Source organism: Chrysochloris asiatica, unplaced genomic scaffold (assembly GCF_000296735.1).
Source record: "Chrysochloris asiatica unplaced genomic scaffold, ChrAsi1.0 scaffold00010, whole genome shotgun sequence".
NCBI lineage: Eukaryota > Metazoa > Chordata > Mammalia > Afrosoricida > Chrysochloridae > Chrysochloris > Chrysochloris asiatica.
Window position 1 is genome coordinate 35226990 of NW_006408528.1, and position 5961 is coordinate 35232950.

General features: G+C 38.6%; 1 protein-coding gene across 2 annotated transcripts in view; it reads right to left on the reverse strand.

Annotated features, from left to right (window-relative positions):
* The window catches only part of RELN (reelin), a 646525-nt gene that overhangs the window by 154552 nt on the left and 486012 nt on the right, over positions 1–5961 (reverse strand). The gene's annotated exons all lie outside the window — the stretch shown is intronic.

Below are 5961 nucleotides of genomic sequence, written 5' to 3' on the forward strand. Positions count from 1 at the left end.
ATGTAATAGTAATTAGCATCAATCTCAGGGTCAAACCACAGGAAAAATGAAACACTTAAATAATCTAGTCTAGCCACATGACAAAATATTATCCATATTTCAAAGCTTATGATGGTAATGAGATCACACTAAGATGCTAAGATGTATATGATAATGTAAGTTGAAATCATTCACATGGTGATCCACTTAAGAAAATACTTAAAGGAAATTCACCAGAATGTTAACAGTGGTTGTGTTTTGTGGTAGGACTTCAGATGATTTAAAATGTATAGAGTTTATTTTCCAAATAGTCTTTACTTTTCATACGTAAGTATTGAAGAAAATAAAAATGTAGATTTAGTAATTATACCTCAAATGCATAAGACAAACTGTGTTTCTACTGAGTAAGTACTATGTAATTGAAAACCGCTTGAAGGCAGGCACACTATTTTTTTAAGAGAAAATCACTCAGAGATTCAAATAGCTAAAGTGTAAATAGTAAATGTTCTTCAGGTCAGCAGTATTTGGGTTTGTCTACCACAGTACTTGCTTCTGCGCTTCTAAAGCAGACCCAGTACCACTCTTTAACAGTAACTCCTATTAGTCAAAAGACTTAGTTGAAGTAGACAAAGCACATCATGCAATACTCTGAAATCTTTGAGACAGTATTTTTCTTACGTAGGCTTTGCTGAATCAGCAGTATAAGGAGAAACTACTTGGACTTGCTTTGTGTGGAGATAGCATTTAAAGATGTAATTTTGTTCTTATAGAGTGTTATCATGGATTTAGGCTCAAGGTCGTTGTTGTTGTTATGTGCCGTGGAGTCGGTTCCGACTCATAGTGACCTTGTACAGGGTTTCCGGGGCTGTAAATCTATACGGGAGCAGAAAGCTTCATCTTTTTCCCACGGAGCAGCTGGTAGTTTCGAACTGCTGACCTTGCAGTTCACAGCCCGATTAGTAACCACTACGCTACCAGAGCTCCTTAGGCTCAAGGTTAGAAACTGTAAGATGTCTGAACAATGAGCAATTATGTATTTCTGACATTTTCTGAGCTTATATACTTAAGACAATAAACAGAGGAATAATAAATGTTAGAAACCCCAAATCTGATCCAGCTGAATAGTCAAAAAGGTCACTCTCAATATGGCTGGTCCACAAATCCAGTAAGGATAGCACATGTCATAACATGTTGATTATCATTAATAAAGATGCCTGCCATTTGCTGAGGCCATGCTCTGTCCTAAGACTGTAATGCACCATATCCACATTATTTGCTTTAGTTTCATCCTTACAATAGTCCTATGAGGCAAGAATTGTTGTTGTTGTTAAGCTTCATTGAGTCAGTACTGACTCACAGCGACCCTATGTACAACAGAACAAAACACTGCCCGGTCCTGCACCAATCTCAAAATTGATGCTATGCCCGAGGCCCATTGCTGCTGCCACTGTGCCAGTTCATCTTTTTATCTGGTCCTCCACCTTATCGAACATGATATCCTTCTCCAGCGACTGGTCCTTCCTGACAATATGTCCTAAGTATGAGAGATGAAGTTTGGTCATCCCGGCCTCCAAGGAGCACTCTGGCTGCACTTCTTCCAACACAGATCTGTTGGTTCTTTTGACAGCCGATGGCACTTTCAATCTTCTCCAACACCATAACTCAAATACATCAATTCTTCTAGGGTCTTCTTTATTAGCCTCAGAAATTCTATACAGGGTTGCTATGAATTGGAACCAACTCAACAGCACTTAACAACAACAATCATCAAAACAACAACAAAAACAATTATTAAATCCTTTCTGTAAAGTAATAAAAAATAAATGCTTTACTGGAAGTACAATGACCCACCCCCCAGTTCTCTGTTAGTAACACTTGTGGAAATTTGGTACAAAAACATGAAACCCCTTCATAAGTTAAGCTTATAAAGAAATTTATTTGATATTAAAAGCAAGCAAAGATGCTTTAGAAAATTAATTTAGTAGTCCAGAGACATTAAGTGACAAAATAATTCCAATGAACGGATCAGTATTTGATTTTCAGAGCAGTAATGATGCAAGATACTCTGTGGCTACAACTCAATCATCTTCCCAAAGAAAAAATTATTTAAAATGTTTATGGCTCCATACAATAAGTCATAGACTGCAAATTGCAAAGGCAACAGGTTGAGCCTACCAGCCACTCCACAGGAGAAAGGTGAGGTTTTCTGCTCCCACAAAGATTTACACCCTTTGGAACCAATTTGATAGCACTTAACAACCACAACATGCCTATGGTTTTGGTCCCAGTTCATAATACTAATGAGGCCTGATTAGTTCAGTTTAATGAGGATTAGGTTTTCTTTATTATGTTAATAAGGTAAGGTTGTTATTGTTGTTGTTAAAGTGCTGTCTAGTCGATTCCGACCCATAGCGACCCTGTATAGGGTTTCCAAGGAGCAGCTTGTTGAGCTTGAACCACCGACACTGTAGTTCAAATGACTTTGCAGTCTGACGCATTAACCCACATCACCACACCAGGTAAGGTAAGGTAAGGTTAGGATGGGATTTATCATAAGTCATTGCCCTTTACCTCCCTATCAGCAATAAAAGCAGACAGCAGCAGAGAGAGGAACTCAACACCACTGTAATAGGGTTTTGTGTCAATTTGACTAGACTTGGATTCCCTGTGGCTTGGCAGTTTAGAAGTGGCTATTCTCATGGTGAAGAAACCTAATACAAGGATTGTTAGCTCTATGATGAGTGGCTATGAGCATCCAATCAATCCAAAGTATGCTTCCTTAGGGGTGTGGCCTGCTCCCAATATAATGGACACATAGGAAAGTGTCTCTCTCTTTCTTCTGCTGGGGACCTGGGACTCTACAATTGTTAGCCATTTCCTAGATACAAGCTTCACTTTATATACATACATATATATGTTTCACTGGAGTCCTGGTATGGCGTCACAGGATAAGCTCTACGTCAGGGTTGGTTTGAAGTGCAAGGTTGGCAGTTCAAAGTCACCAGCTGCTCCTTGGAAACCCAATACTATGAGTCAGAAGTGACTCTACACTACTTAAAAACAGCACGCTTCACTGGTTTCGTTTCTCTAGAAAACCCAGAATAAGACAACCACCAAAAAGAAGAACTGAGAGTGGAGCATGTCCTTTGGGCCCAGGCCCCTGTGCTGAGAACCTCCTGGGAGATCTCCAATGAAGGCGGGCCTCCGAAACGGAGATCATCAATTTCTGTTTCTTAAAGCCACGCACTGGTGGTATTTCTGTTACAGCAGATGTAGACAACTAAGATGGTGCTTTTCTGGTCCCTGCAACTATGTGCAGAATGTCTATTATTTAGAGTACACTCAAGCTGGGCCATTTAAAAAAGCTTAGAGGACTTCAATACTTTCAATTTTAGAAACCCCTTCCCCCATTCAAGCAAATGTATCAAAATTCAACCAAAGCTTCCAATTGATTTTATAATTTCTCTTGGCTAAAGTAATGCATTTAATATATGTCTGGCTGTGCTTTCTCAGAATACTAAGCAATGTCACCTAGAAAAATACTTTCAAAATTACAAATATTAAATTTTCCAGTGATTAAATTGACATAACAAATGTTTTGTGGCTAGAATTAAAATTCATTAATTTTATTTTGTGATTCTTTTATTTTTGAGACAATATATATTTTCTCAGTCCTTGGACTTTTTTTAGTTTTGAGTTCCCTAGAAAAGCTTAGAGGCTCCAGGCACCGTGGCCCAGTGAGTAATGAAAGAACATTCCAGACAGAGGCACGGTAATGCAAAGAGGCTGGAGAAGGAAAGCCCTTGGCTTGCTGGAGGAATAGAAAGCAGGCAGGTCACTGTGGCTGGGGCCTGGTTAATAGGGGGAGTGTACGTGAAGGGCAGCGTTAACAGGAGAGCAGTTATAGAGGCTGAGGGGGTCAGGAGTCTGAGAAACACTCTTCAAAGTAAGTCATTATTTCAGCCCACTGAGGTTCTATTTCAACAAAACAGACATGAATCCAAATGATAAAATGTAGACTTCTTTTGTTGTGTTAGGAATCAAATCAAATTTGCTTAGTGGTTTATTTTCTAATTTCTGAAATGCTACTTAGTTGCTTAGTTCAAAGGAAGACTTTTACGGAAATCTAATTTTGGAGAAAGAAATGAATTAAAAATCAACCCTCTGAGGAGCAACAAAACATGGTTTTTGGATCAGAGGACCACTGCATAGGCAGGACCTAATTTTTACTCTCCATTATATATGAGGGTAAGTTACAAAGTACTGCTACTAGTGTTCCAGTTCATACGAGCATGCGTGTGTCTAAAACAAAACATGTTAAACATGTCTCTGTGATCAGTGGATGGCTGTAGACAACTTCTCAGTAATACACTTGTCATGTTAAGATGCTTTTAAAAAAAAGTGGATACTTTTTGTGCCGTGGAGAAAAACATTTTGTGGTCAGGCCTAATAACAAATTTTTAACAAAACTCCCAAATCACTGAAGCTTTGCAACAAGTTATGGGGATGATGCCAAATAAAATAACAGTTTTTAAATGGACGAAACACTTTAAAAAGGTCAGGAAGAACTCAAAGATGAGCCAAGAGAGAGAAGACCATCAACCTCTATGAAAGAAGAAACTATGACCTCAAGCCTGAAACTGCTGAGAGAATCCCACAGAATTACCAGTGATGCAACAGCTACTGTAGTTGAATAGGATTTCATATGGTTAGGCATTTCCTATTTTAAGTGAACATCTTAGCCTCAGCAAGCTTTTGGCTGGATGGGTGTCAAAAACATTGCACCAAGATCAGCTAGCTCAAAGAGCTGATCTTTCCATCAGTCTTTTAACCAAAATCAAAGCTAATAAAGACAATTTTATGCAATGTATCATAACCAGGATGAATCTTGGACTTACTAACACAATCCAGAGAGCATAGTAAAATCATAACAGTAACTTCTGAGTTAATTCAAGTCAGAGAGGTCAGCTCAGAGGGTTATGGTGACTGTTTTTTTTTTGGATCCTAAAGGAGCAATCTTATTAGATTTTCTCAGAGGACACGGGATGATCATGGAGGCTTATTAAGAAGTTTTAAGAAGACTGAAAGCTGTATTAGAATAAAAAGCTAGGAAAGTTGTGCCAAGGAATTGATTTCCATCATGACAATGCACGTGCACATTCTTCAATGGTAGGATGGGCTGTCTTCCAAGAATTTCCTTGGGAAATCTTACCCCATCCATCCTATAAACTGGATCGTCCCTCTTTATACTTCTTTTTGTTCCCAAAATTCAAAGCAAATTTAAAAGGAACAAGATTTGAGATTCTTGAGGATTCCCAAACTGCCAATTTGACAGTGTAAATCAAAGAGTGAACAAGTCTTTGGGTTAAGGGTTAGAGAGATAAAAACTCCACCTTTAGAAGTGTATAGACCCAGATAGAAGATATGCCAAGAGACAACAGTGCCACATTTTGATGTTTTTGTCTAATAAAGGCTTTTATGACTTTGAAGCAACATTTTCTGATTTTTTCTTGTTTTTTTTATAGTACTTCATTACTCTACTGCCACAATCCTAGTCCTAGTATAGCACCCACAAATGACACCACAAGCCTCCTAACTGAGCATCTTCTTCTGCTTTTCCCATTGGCCTTTACAGTTTTTTAATCCCACACCGGAGACTTTAAAAAAAAAAAAAAATCATAAGTATGATCATGTTACTGCTCTGCTCCAAATCATTGACTTGGTTCCCATGATACTTAGAATAAAGTACAAAATCTACAAGAATCTAACATGACCTATTTCTTGACTGCACTGGGGCCTTTGCTCTTGCAGTTCTGTCTGGAACACTCTCCTCTTATACCTTTATGCCTCTGCCTCCTTCTCATCATTCTGTTCTCTACTCCAGTATCTCCCAGGAGGACATCCCTATGGTTGTACATAAAACTAGCCTCACTTTCCACTCCTGTTACCCAACACTCCATTCTCTTGGTGGTGGTTACATGC